The 13,742-nt window shown below is 38.0% G+C and overlaps 1 protein-coding gene and 1 pseudogene across 1 annotated transcript in view; one reads left to right on the forward strand and one right to left on the reverse strand.

Annotated features, from left to right (window-relative positions):
• The window catches only part of Slc9b1 (solute carrier family 9 member B1), a 93,592-nt gene that overhangs the window by 66,358 nt on the left and 13,492 nt on the right, over positions 1-13,742 (forward strand). The gene's annotated exons all lie outside the window — the stretch shown is intronic.
• LOC143406393 (glyceraldehyde-3-phosphate dehydrogenase pseudogene) lies at positions 11,054-11,997 on the reverse strand (annotated as a pseudogene).

Genomic DNA, 13,742 nt, shown 5'->3' on the forward strand with positions numbered 1-13,742 from the left:
CCAAGCTCTGAAAGAAAATGGATCCCAACAAAGAATCTTATATCCAGCAAAACTAAGTTTTAGATTTGATGATGAAATAAAAACCTTCCATGGTAAATTTTTTAAAAAATAGTTAAAAGAATTTACAACTAGGCCTGGGGTTGTGGCTCAGAGGAAGCACGCTTGCCTAGCATGTGTGAGGCACTGGGTTCAATCCTCAGCACCACATACAAATAAAATAAAGGTATTGTGTCCACCTACAATTAAAAAATAAATTTTTAAAAAAGAATTTACAACTAGGAAGCCTACACTACAGAACATCCTCAGCAAAATATTCCAAGAAGAGGAAGTGAAAAATAATGATGCAAATCAGCAGAGGAAGGGATTACACTAAAGGAAAATCTAATCAGAGGAGAAACCAAGTTACAATAAATACCAAAAATAAAATGGCTGGGAATACAAATCATGTCTCAATAATAACCCTGAATGTTAATGGCTTAAACTCACCAATCAAAAAACATACACTAGCAGATTGGATTAAAAACAAAAACAACAACAACAATATCCTGCCTCCAAGAGACTCATCTCATAGAAAAAGACATCCACAGACTGAAGGTGAAGGGTTGGGAAAAATCATACCACTCACATGGACTGTGGAAGCAAGCAGGGGTTTCCATTCTCATATCAAATAAAGTAGACTTCAAACTAAAGTCAATCAAAAATGATAAAGAAGGAAACTACACACTGCTCAAGGCAACCTTACACCAACAAGACTTAACAATTATAAATATATATGCCCCAAACAATGGAGTATCTACGTTCATCAAACAAACTCTTTTAGAGCCACCCCCTGCGCCTGCAAGGTAGGCAGACCTGCAACCCACCGGCAGGTCAGGCCCAGCAACCCGCGGACGGGCACAGCGGCCCCACGTGCCTGCAAGGTAGGGGGAACCGTGACCACCGACAGAACAGGCCCAGCGGCCCGCCAGACACATTGCCCCAGTTGGGGGAGGGGCAGAGCCGCAGAGCGCCTGCAAGTTAGGCGGACCTGAGACCCACCAGTAGAACAGGCCCAGAAACCCGTGGAGTGGCAGAGCCACCCCCCACGCCTGCAAGGTAGGCAGACCTGCGACCCACCGACAGAACAGGCCCAGGAACCCGCGGAGGGGCAGAGACGCCCCACGCGCCTGCAAGGTAGGCGAACTTGAGACCCACCGGCAGGTCGGGCCCAGCAACACGCGGAGGGGCAGAGCTGCCCCCTGCGCCTGCAAGGCAGGCGGACATGCGACCCACCGGCAGAACAGGCCCAGTGACCCGCCATCGCCCCGGTTGGGGGAGGGGCAGAGCTGCCACCAGCGCCTGCTAGGTAGACAGACCTGCAACCGACAGACAGAACAGGCCTAGTGGCCTGCGGAGGGGCAGAGCTGCTGCCCGCGCCTGCAAGGTAGGCGAACCTGCGACCCACCGGCAGAACAGGCCCAGCCGCCTCAGAGGGTCAGAGCCGCCGCCCGCGCCTGCAAGGTAGGCGGACCTGGGACCACCGAAAGAACAGGCCCAGCGGCCTGCCGGCATGGTAGGCACATTGCCCCAATTGGAGGAGGGGCAGAACCACCGCCAAAGCCTGCGAGGGAGACTTTGCAACTATACAAGAGCAATATAAATATATAGGGGGAAAAATCAATAACACAACAGTTTCACCAAGCAGAAAGAAACGCGAACACTATGAAAAGACAAGGAAAGAAAGGACCACAAGCAATGCAGTTCAACTCAACTTTAGAAGAGGTAATATCTGACATGGAATGTCAGATAAAGAATTCAGGATATATATGCTTCACATCTGGAGTCTCAAGGAAGACATTAGACAGCAAAATCAGACAATGAAAGACCACTTCGACCACTTCGACAATGAATTACATAAACAAATCCAAGAAGCAAAAGATCAATTATACAGGGAGATAGAGGTTATAAAAAACAAACAAACAGAAATCCTAGAAATGCAGGAAGCAATAAACCAACTTAAAAACTCAATTAAGAATACTACCAGCAGAGTAGAACACTTAGAAGATTGAACATCAGACAATGAAGACAAAGTATTTCAACTTGAGAAGAACATAGACAGCTCAGCAAGACTGTTAAGAAACCATGAGCAGAACATCCAAGAAATATGGGATAACATAAAGAGACCAAACTTAAGAGTCATTGGGATACAGGAAGGTATACAGGTCCAAACCAAAGGAATGAGCAATCTATTCAATGAAATAATAAGAGAAAACTTCCCAGACTTGAAGAATGAGACAGAATCCCAAATCCTAGAAGCCTACAGGACGCCGAATGTGCAAAATCATAAGAGATCCACACCTAGACACATTATAATGAAGATGCCCAACATACAGAATAAGGAGAGAATTTTAAAAGCTACAAGAGAAAGGAAGCAGATTACATTTAGGGGTAAACCAATCACGATAACAGCTGATCTTTCAACACAGACTCTGAAAGCTAGAAGATCCTGGAATAACATATTTCAAACACTGAAAAAAAAATGGGTTCCAACCAAGAATTGTGTATCCAGGCTTCAGGATGGAAGATGAAATTAAAACCTTCCACGATAAACAAAAGTTAAAAGAATTTGCAGCTAGAAAACCATCTCTTCAAAACATCCTTGGCAAAATATTACAGGAAGAGAAAATGGAAAATATCAATGAAAACCAACAGCGGGAGGTAGTACAGTAAAGGGGGGGGGAATAATCAAAGAGGAAAACAAATCATGTTTAGTATCATAAATAAACAAATATGGCTGGAAGAACAACCCATATCTCAATAATAACCCTAAATGTTAATGGCTTAAACTCACCAATTAAGAGACACAGGCTAGTAGATGGATCACAAAACAAGACCCAACAATATGCTGCCTACAGGAGACACATTTGATAGGAAAAGACATACATAGACTGAAGGTGAAAGGTTGGGAAAAATCATATCACTCATATGGACTTCGGAAACAAGCAGGAGTGTCCATACTCATATCAAATAAAATAGATTTCAAGCCAAAGTTAATCAAAGGGGATAATGAGGGACACTACATACTGCTCAAGGGAACCATACACCAACAAGACATAACAATCATAAATATATATGCCCCAAACAATGGTGCAGCTATGTTCATCAAACAAACTCTTCTCAAGTTCAAGAGTCTAATACACCACCATACAATAATCATGGGAGACTTTAACACACCTCTCTCACCACTGGACAGATCTTCCAAACAAAAGTTGAATAAGGAAACTATAGAACTCAATAACATAATTAATAACCTAGACTTAATTGACATATATAGAATATACCACCCAACATCAAGCAATTACACTTTTTTCTCAGCAGCACATGGATCCTTCTCAAAAATAGATCATATATTATGTCACAGGGCAACTCTTAGACAATATAAAGGAGTAGAGATAATACCATGCATCTTATCTGATCATAATGGAATGAAATTGAAAATCAACGATAAAAGAAGTAAGGAAAAATCATGCATCACTTGGAGAATGAACAGTAGGTTACTGAATGATCGATGGGTTATAGAAGACATCAAGGAGGAAATTTAAAAATTCTTAGAGATAAATGAAAACACAGACACAACATATCGGAATCTATGGGACACATTGAAGGCAGTTCTAAGAGGAAAATTCATTGCTTGGAGTTCATTCCTTAAAAAAAGAAAAAACCAACAAATAAATGATCTAATACTTCATCTCAAAATCCTAGAAAAAGAAGAGCAAAACAACAGCAAAAGAAGTAGAAGGCAAGAAATAATTAAAATCAGAGCTGAAATTAATGAAATCGAAACAAAAGAAACAATTGAAAAAATTGACAAAACTAAAAGTTGGTTCTTTGAAAAAATAAATAAAATCGACAGACCCTTAGCCACGCTAATGAAGAGAAGAAGAGAGAGAACTCAAATTACTAGCATACGGGATGAAAAAGGCACTATCACAACAGACACTTCAGAAATACAGAAGATTATCAGAAATTATTTTGAATCCTTATACTCCAAAAAAATAGAAGATAGTGAAGGCATCGATAAATTTCTTAAGTCATATGATCTGCCCAGATTGAGTCAGGAGGATATTGACAACCTAAACAGACCAATATCAATTGAGGAAATAGAAGAAACCATCAAAAGACTACCAACTAAGAAAAGCCCAGGACCGGATGGGTATACAGCAGAGTTTTACAAAACCTTTAAAGAGGAACTAATACCAATACTTTTCAAGCTATTTCAGGAAATAGAAAAAGAGGGAGAACTTCCAAATTCATTCTACGAGGCCAACATCACCCTGATTCCTAAACCAGACAAAGACACTTCAAAGAAAGAAAACTACAGACCAATATCTCTAATGAACCTAGATGCAAAAATCCTCAATAAAATTCTGGCGAATCGGATACAAAAACATATCAAAAAAATTGTGCACCATGATCAGGTAGGATTTATCCCTGGGATGCAAGGCTGGTTCAATATACGGAAATCAATAAATGTTATTCACCACATCAATAGGCTTAAAAACAAGAACCATATGATCATCTCGATAGATGCAGAAAAAGCATTTGACAAAGTACAGCATCCCTTTATGTTCAAAACTCTAGAAAAACTAAGGATAACAGGAACATACCTCAATATTGTAAAAGCAATCTATGCTAAGCCTCAGGCTAGCATCTTCTGAATGGAGAAAAACTGAAGGCATTCCCTCTAAAATCTGGAACAAGACAGGGATGCCCTCTCTCACCACTTCTGTTCAACATAGTTCTCGAATCACTGGCCAGAGCAATAAGACAGACGAAAGAAATTAAAGGCATAAAAATAGGAAAAGAAGAACTCAAATTATCACTATTTGCAGACGACATGATTCTATACCTAGCAGACCCAAAAGGGTCTACAAAGAAACTACTAGAGCTAATAAATGAATTCAGCAAAGTGGCAGGATATAAAATCAACACGCATAAATCAAAGGCATTCCTGTATATCAGCGACAAATCCTCTGAAATGTAAATGAGGACAACCACTCCATTCACAATATCCTCAAAAAAAATAAAATACTTGGGAATCAACCTAACAAAAGAGGTGAAAGACTTATACAATGAAAACTACAGAACCCTAAAGAGAGAAATAGAAGAATTTCTTAGAAGATGGAAAAATAGACCCTGTTCATGGATAGGTAGAACTAACATGATCAAAATGGCGATATTACCAAAAGTTCTCTATAGGTTTAATGCAATGCCAATCAAAATCCCAACAGCATTTCTTGTACAAATAGAGAAAGCAATCATGAAATTCATATGGAAAAATAAAAGACCCAGAATAGCAAAAACAATGCTAAGCAGGAAGTGTGAATCAGGCGGTATAGCGATACCAGACTTCAAACTATACTACAGAGCAATAGTAACAAAAACAGCATGGTACTGGTACCAAAATAGGCGGGTGGACCAATGGTACAGAATAGAGGACACAGAAACCATTCCACAAAATTACAACTATCTTATATTTGATAAAGGGGCTAAAAGCATGCAATGGAGGAAGGATAGCATCTTCAACAAATGGTGCTGGGAAAACTGGAAATCCATATGCAACAAAATGAAACTGAATCCCTTTCTCTCGCCATGCACAAAAGTTAACTCAAAGTGGATCAAGGAACTTGATATCAAATCATAGACACGACGTCTGATAGAAGAAAAAGTTGGCTACGATCTACATACTGTGGGGTCGGGCTCCAAATTCCTCAATAGGACACCCATAGCACAAGAGTTAATAACTAGAATCAACAAATGGGACTTACTCAAACTAAAAAGTTTTTTTTCTCAGCAAAAGAAACAATAAGAGAGGTAAATAGGGAGCCTACATCCTGGGAACAAATCTTTACTCCTCACACTTCAGACCAGAGCCCTAATATCCAGAATATACAAAGAACTCAAAAAATTAGACAATAAGATAACAAATAACCCAATCAACAAATGGGCCAAGGACCTGAACAGACATTTCTCAGAGGAGGACATACAATCAATCAACAAGTACATGAAAAAAATGCTCACCATCTCTAGCAGTCAGAGAAATGCAAATCAAAACCACCCTAAGATACCATCTCACTCCAGTAAGATTGGCAGCCATTAGGAAGTGAAACAACAACAAGTGCTGGCGAGGATGTGGGGAAAAGGGTTCACTTGTACATTGCTGGTGGGACTGCAAATTGGTGCAGCCAATCTGGAAAGCAGTATGGAGATTTCTTGGAAAGCTGGGAATGGAACCACCATTTGACCCAGCTATTCCCCGTCTCGGTCTATTCCCTAAAGACCTAAAAAGAGCATACTACAGGGACACTGCTACATTGATGTTCATAGCAGCACAATTCGCAATAGCAAGACTGTGGAACCAACCTAGATGCCCTTCAATAGACGAATGGATAAAAAAAATGTGGCATTTATACACAATGGAGTATTACTCTGCATTAAAAAATGACAAAATCATAGAATTTGCAGGGAAATGGATGGCATTAGAGCAGATTATGCTAAGTGAAGCTAGCTAATCCCTTAAAAACAAATGCCAAATGTCTTCTTAGATATAAGGAGAGTAACTAAGAACAGAGTAGGGACAAAGAGCATGAGAAGAAGATTAACATTAAACAGGGATGAGAGGTGGGAGGGAAAGGGAGAGAGAAGAGAAATTGCATGGAAATGGAAGGAGACCCTCAGGGGTATACAATATTACATACAAGAGGAAGTGAGGGGAAAGGGGAAAAAATATAAGGGGGAGAAATGAATTACAGTAGAGGGGGTAGAGAGAGAAGAGGGGAGGGGAGGGGGGAGGGGAGATAGTAGAGGATAGGAAAGGCAGCAGAATACAACAGACACTAGTATGGCAATATGTAAATCAATGGATGTGTAACTGATGTGATTCTGCAATCTGTATATGGGGTAAAAATGGGAGTTCATATCCCACTTGAATCAAAGTGTGAAATATGATATATCAAGAACTATGTAATGTTTTGAACAACCAACAATAAAAATTAATAAAAAAAAACTCTTTTCAAATTCAAGAGTCAACTAGACTACAACACAATAATTTCAGCTGACTTTAACACACCTCTTTCAATACTAGATAGATCTTCCAAACAAAAGCTGAACAAAGAAACTGTAGAACTCAATGATACAATCAATAACTTAGACTTAACTGAAATATATAGAATATTTCAACCTTCATGAGAGACTATACTTTCTTCTCAGCAGCACATGGATCCTTCTCTAAAATACACCATACACTATGCCACAAAGCAACTCCTAGCAAATATAAAAAAGTAGAGATACTACCCTGCATTCTATCAGATCATAATGGAGTGAAATTAGAAATCAATGATAAAATAAGAAATAAAATCCACTCCAACACCTGGAGACTAAATAATATGCTACTGTACTGAATGAACAAAGGGTTGCAGAAGATATCAAAGAGAAGATTGAAAAATTCTTAGAGGTGAATGAGAACACAGATACAACATATCAATCTCTGGGACACTATGAAAGCAGTTCTAAGAGGAAAGTTCATTGCATGGAGTTCATTCCTTACAAGAAGGAAAACGTCAACAAATAGATGACTTAGCATTACATCTCAAAGCCCTAAAAAAAAAAATCTACACCAAAAGCTGCAGAAGAAAGGAAATAATTTTAAAATCAGAGCTGAATGAAATTGAAACAATTGAAAAAATTGACAGAACAAAAAATTGGTTCTTTAAAAAAATAAATAAAATTGACAGACCCTTTAGCCTTGCTAATGAAGAGAAGGAGAGAGAAAACTCAAATTACTAACATACATGATGAAAAAGGAAATATCCCAACGGACACTACAGAAATACAGAAGATAATTAGAAATTACTTTGAAAATTTATACTCCAATAAAATAGAAAATATAGAAGGCATAAACAAATTTCTCGAGTCAAATAATTTGCCCAAATTTAATCAGGATGATATACACAATTTAAACAGATAAATTTCAAGTGACGAAATAGCAGGTGCCATCAAAAGTCTACCAACCAAGAAAAGCCTAGGACTGGATGGATACACAGCCAAGTTCTACAAGACCTTTAAAGAAGAACTAATACCAATACTCTCCAACATATTTCAGGAAATAGAAAAAGAGGCAGCACTTCCAAACTTATTCTATGAGGCCAATAACACCCTTATTCCAAAACCAGGCAAAGACACATCAAAAAATGAAAACTTCATATCTCTAATAAACATAGATGCAAAAATTCTCAATAAAATTCTGGCAAATTGAATACAAAAACATAACAATAATATCATGCACCACGATCAAATGGGATTCATCTCAGGGGTGCAAGGTTGGTTTAACATATGGAAATCAATAAATGTAAATTCATTACATCAATAGACTTGAAGAATCATATGATCATCTCAATAGATGCAGAAAAAGCATTTGACAAAATACAACACCTCTTTATGTTCAAAATATTTAAAAAATTAGGGATAACAGGAACATATCTCAACATCATAAAGGCTATCTATGCTAAGCCCCAGGTCAACATCATTCTAAATGGAGAAAAAATGAAGGCATTTCCTCTAAAAACTGGAACAAGACATGGAGGCCCTCTTTCACCACTTCTACATAACATAGTTCTTGAAACACTAGCCAGAGCAATCAGACAGATGAAAGAAATTAAAGGGCTACACATAGAAAAGAAGAAAAATTGGCACTATTTGCTGATGATATGATTCTATACCTAGAAGACCCAAAAAGTTTCACCAGAAAACTTCTAGAACTAGTAAATGAATTCAGCAAAGTAGCAGGATATAAAATCAACACCCATAAGTCAAAAACATTTCTGAATATCAGTGATAAATTCTCAGAAATGGCAATGAGGAAAACTACCCCATTTACAATAGCCTCAAAAAATAAAAAATACTTGAGGAATCAACGAAAGAGGTAAAAGATCTATATAATAAAAATTACAGAACCCTAAAGAAAGAAGTCAAAGAAGACCTTATAAAATGGAAAGATCTACCTTGCTCTTGGAGAGGCAGAAGTAATATTATCAAAATGACAATACTTCCAAAAGCAATATACAGACTTAGATTCCAATCAAAATTCCAATGGCATTCCTCATAGAAATAGAAAAAGCAATCATGAAATTCATCTGGAAAAATAAGAGACCCAGAATAGCTAAAGCAATCCTTAGCAGGAAGAGTGAAGCAGGTGGCATCACTATACCAAACCTTAAACTATACTACAGAGCAATAGTAACAAAAACAGCATGGTATTGGCACCAAAACAGACTGGTAGACCAATGGTACAGAATAGAAGACACAGAGACTAACCCACAAAACTACAATTATCTTATATTAGACAAAAGTGCCAAGAACATGCATTGGAGAAAAGATAGCCTCTTCAATAGATGGTGCTGGGAAAACTGTAAATCAATGTACAACAAAATGAAATTAAACCCCTGTCTCTCACAATGCACAAAACTCAACTCAACATGGATCAAGGACTTAGGAATAAAATCAGAGACCCTGCATCTTATAGAAGAAAATGTAGGCCCTAATCTCCATTATATCAGGGCCAGGGAAGGTATGTGCTTCCAGGGTACACCCTCAGAGACTCACCTCCTCTAGGCATTCCCTACCTGCCTAGCGTTACCACCCTGTCACATTCAAACCTGAATAGACTGATTAGATTGCAGCTCTTAACAATCACAGTGGCTTTACCTCTGAATATTCCTGCAGAAACAGGAGCTTTTAAGGGACACCTCAAATCCAAACCATGACACTGTAGTTGTTCTGGCTATTATTGAAAGTAGATCATTAAAATTTCCTACAATTCTGGCATGGCTAGTTCTTTCTTCAGTTCTCTCAAAGTTAGCTTCATATATTTGGATGCTCTGCTTCTAGGTGCATTTATATTTATAATTGTTATATTCCCCATGAATTGGCCTTCTAATCATTATATAAAGTCCTTTTCTCTTATAGCAGCATGTGACTTAAGGCTTATCTTGTTTATTATAAGTATGAACACCTCTGTCCTTTTTTGGTTACCATTTTATTTGGAATATCTTTTTTTCCCTTTAAGCTTCTGTGTTTCCCTAGATCTAAAGTGAGTTTGTTGTAGAGATCATATATTTTAATCTTGACTTTTTAATCTATTCAGTCAATTATATCTTTTGATTGTAGAATTAATTCATTAGCATCCAAAGTGATTAATACCGGAGAAAGACATACCTTTGCCATTTTATTAATTGTTTTCTCTTTCTTGTGCCTATTTCATCCCTCTTTTCCTCTCTTGCTTCCTTACTTTGTGTTTCATTGTTATGTTTTGTTTTTGTAATGACATGTTCTGATTTTCTTCTTTCATTTGTGTATCTTCCATAGGTACTTTATTTGTGGTTATTTTATAATTATAGAGAACAACTTACAATTATAACAATCTATTTTAAACTGATACCAGTATAATTTCAATAATATGTAAAAAGTCTACATTTATTTCCCTGCATTTTATGTTATTGATTAACCTATTATATCTTTTTACATTGTAAGGTCATTCACATAGTTTAAAATTTATTTTTTCATTTTATCTTTTAAATTCTATAACTGAATTAAAAGTTCTTTACTTGCCACCATGATAGTATTAGAATTTTATATTTATTTATATATTTACCTTTAATATAAGAGTTTATATTTTGTAAGCTTGGGTATTGTTGTCTAATATTATTTTATTTCCACTAGAAGGACTCCCTTACCATTTCCTGTAAAGCAGCTCTATTAGTGATGAACTTTCTGTTTTTATTTATCTGGGGAATTCTTTGGGGTTTTTTGTTTTGCTTTGTTTTGTTGTTGTTGTTTGGCTGGGTGCAGTGAACTTTATTGATAGTATGTGACAGTAGGGCTCCCTAAGCCTCCTTCTTCAGGGGATCTGAGATGGAAATTGAGAGGAGAAGGGACTGAGTTAGGGGCAGGGATTCTCCAGCAGCTGAGGACCTCTCTCTCTTCCTGTTTTCTTGCTGGGGCAGATGTCCAGGGGCTCTTACTCCTTGGAGACCATATGGATCATAAGGTCCATAACCCTGTTTCTGGAGCCAAATTCACTGTCAATCCAGGAAATGAGCTTGACAAAGTGGTCATTGAAGGCAATGCCAGCCCAGCATTGAAGGTGAAAGAGTGGGTATCACTGTTAAAGTCTCAGGAGACGACCTGGTCCCCAGTATAGCCCAGGATGCCCTGAGGTGGCCCTGTAATGCATGCTTCACCACCTTCTTGATGTCATTGTATTTGGTAGCTTTCCCAAGGTGATAGATCAAATACATAGCTGACATTTTGGGGGTGGGCACATGGAAAGCCATGCCAGTGAGCTACCCACTCACTTCAGGGCCACAGCCTTGGCAGCACCAGTGGATGCAGGTATGATATTCTGGGAAGCCCCAAGACCATCATGCCACAGTTTCCCAGAGGGGCTATCTGTGGTCTTCTGCGTAGCAGTGATGTATGAACTGTGGTCTTGAGTCCTTCCACAATGCCAGAGTTGTCGTGGATGACCTTGGCCAGGGAGGCTAAGCAGTTGATGGTACAGGAGGCATTGCTGACAATCTTAAGGTAGTGGTCATACTTCTCATGGTTCACATCCATCATAAACATGGGGGCATCAGCAGAAGGGACAGAGATGGAGCACCACCCTTAAATGAGCCCTGGCTTTCTCCATGGTAGTGAAGACATCAATGGACTTCACAAGATATTCAGTACTAGCATCACCCCATTTGATATTGGCAAGATCTCATTCCTGAAAGATAGAGATGGATTTTCCATTGATGACAAGCTTCCCGTTCTCAGCCTTGATTGCGCCATTGAATTTACCATGAGTGAAATCATACTGGAACATGTAGACCGTGTAGTTGAGGTCAATAAAGAGGTCATTGATGGCAACAATATCACTTTGCTAGAGTTGAAAGCAAATCCATTCACTCTGACCTTCATCATCACGTCTCAGGGACGCAGCTAGCACTGCACAAGATGAGAAGATTCAGCTGTCTGACAAATGAGGAGAAGCAGAGAACCTCCTTTTCATTTTTGAAAGACAGATTTGCAGAATATACTATTCTTGGTTGGCAGATTTTTTTACTTTTGGCACTTTGAATATACTATCCCACCATTTTCTGACTTGCAGGGCTTCTACAGAGAATTCTACTAATATCTTATAGAACATTCCTTGCATATGACAAGTTACTTTTCTCTTGCTGCTTTCAAATTTCCCTCTTTGTCTTTTACATTTTGATTACAGTGCTTCATTTTAGGTCTCTGAGTTTATCCCACTTGAAGTTCTTTGAGTTTCTTAAATTTGTATATGACCATTTCCCCTCAAATTTGGAAAACTTAGGGCCATTATTCCTTTAATTTGCTCTCTACCCCTTTCTCACTCTTTCCCCCTTCTGAAACATCCACAATGAATACTCGGATCTTATTAATGGCATTCTGTAAGTCCTTATTCTCTCTTTGTTGTTCTTTACTTTTTTTTTCTCTTCTGACTCAATAATTTCAAATGAGGTTGTGGCTCAGTGGTAGATCGCTTGCCTAGCATGCGTGAGGCACTGGTTTCTATCCCCAGCACCATATAAAAATAAATAAAATAAAGGTATTGTGTCCATCTACAACTAAAAAAAATTTAAATAATAATAATTTCAAATAAACTATCTTCCATTCCACTGAACCTTTCTTCTGCTTGATATAATCTACCATTGAACACCTCTAGTGAATTTTTCCATTTAGTTATTATATTTGCTAGTCCTGGAATTTTTATATGGTTCTTTTTTAAGTTTCTCTTTGTTGTTTTTCTCATTTTTTAATGCATCATTTCCTGACTTATTTAGTTGGCTATCAATGTTCTCATAGAATATCTTTAAGATAGTTTTTTTTTTTGCATTTTTTTTTTCAAATAATTTACAGATCTTTATTTCTTTAAGATCTGGAGATTTAGTTTGCTCCTTTAGTTTGGTTAATGTTTCTTTGTATGCCTTGCTGTTTTTTTTTGGGGGGGGGGGGCAGGGATTTAACATTCCACCATTCCCAGTCTTGATTGAATGACTTCATACAAAAGACCTTCACTAATTAGCCTGGCTACCAATTCTGAGGGCTTCTTAAACTTTTTCTGGGATGCATCCTCTTTGGTGTATGCAAGTAATATTCCATTTAGAGAGGTTTTCCATTTCTTTTTCTGGAGCTTTTGCTCCCTCTGTTTTCTGTGGCTCTGACCTCTCCTTTGTTCTCAGCAGCACTCAGGTATGTTCAAAATATGCAGGTTTGGAGCCAAATAAGATAGACAAGTACCTCAGGCAACCTCCTAAAGTTCTAACATTCTCTTTCCCTTTCAGTAGAGAAGTGGCAAGTTGAGTATTTTCTCCCAGACTTGCCACCCTGTACATGTTTGGGTAAGGACCATCATAGGTATCATGTAGTATCTGTTCTTACTATTTCCATGCCACTGTTCTTGGCATTGCACTTGCCTAAGTTACTACAATTTCTTAATTTTCTTATGGAGTTCCTTAAAGGAGTTTGGACCATATATTGTAACTTATTGGACCATTATTCAGTCATTGTCTTTGTGGGACATCAATGGTTGGGGCTTCCCTACCATCTTGCTGGCATTACTCTGTTTCTATTACTTTTAATGGAAAAAAATTTCTAAAATAAATACTTACATACTTTGGCTAGTTCAATACCCAGAG

The sequence above is a fragment of the Callospermophilus lateralis genome, chromosome 8 (genome assembly GCF_048772815.1).
Source record: "Callospermophilus lateralis isolate mCalLat2 chromosome 8, mCalLat2.hap1, whole genome shotgun sequence".
Lineage (NCBI taxonomy): Eukaryota > Metazoa > Chordata > Mammalia > Rodentia > Sciuridae > Callospermophilus > Callospermophilus lateralis.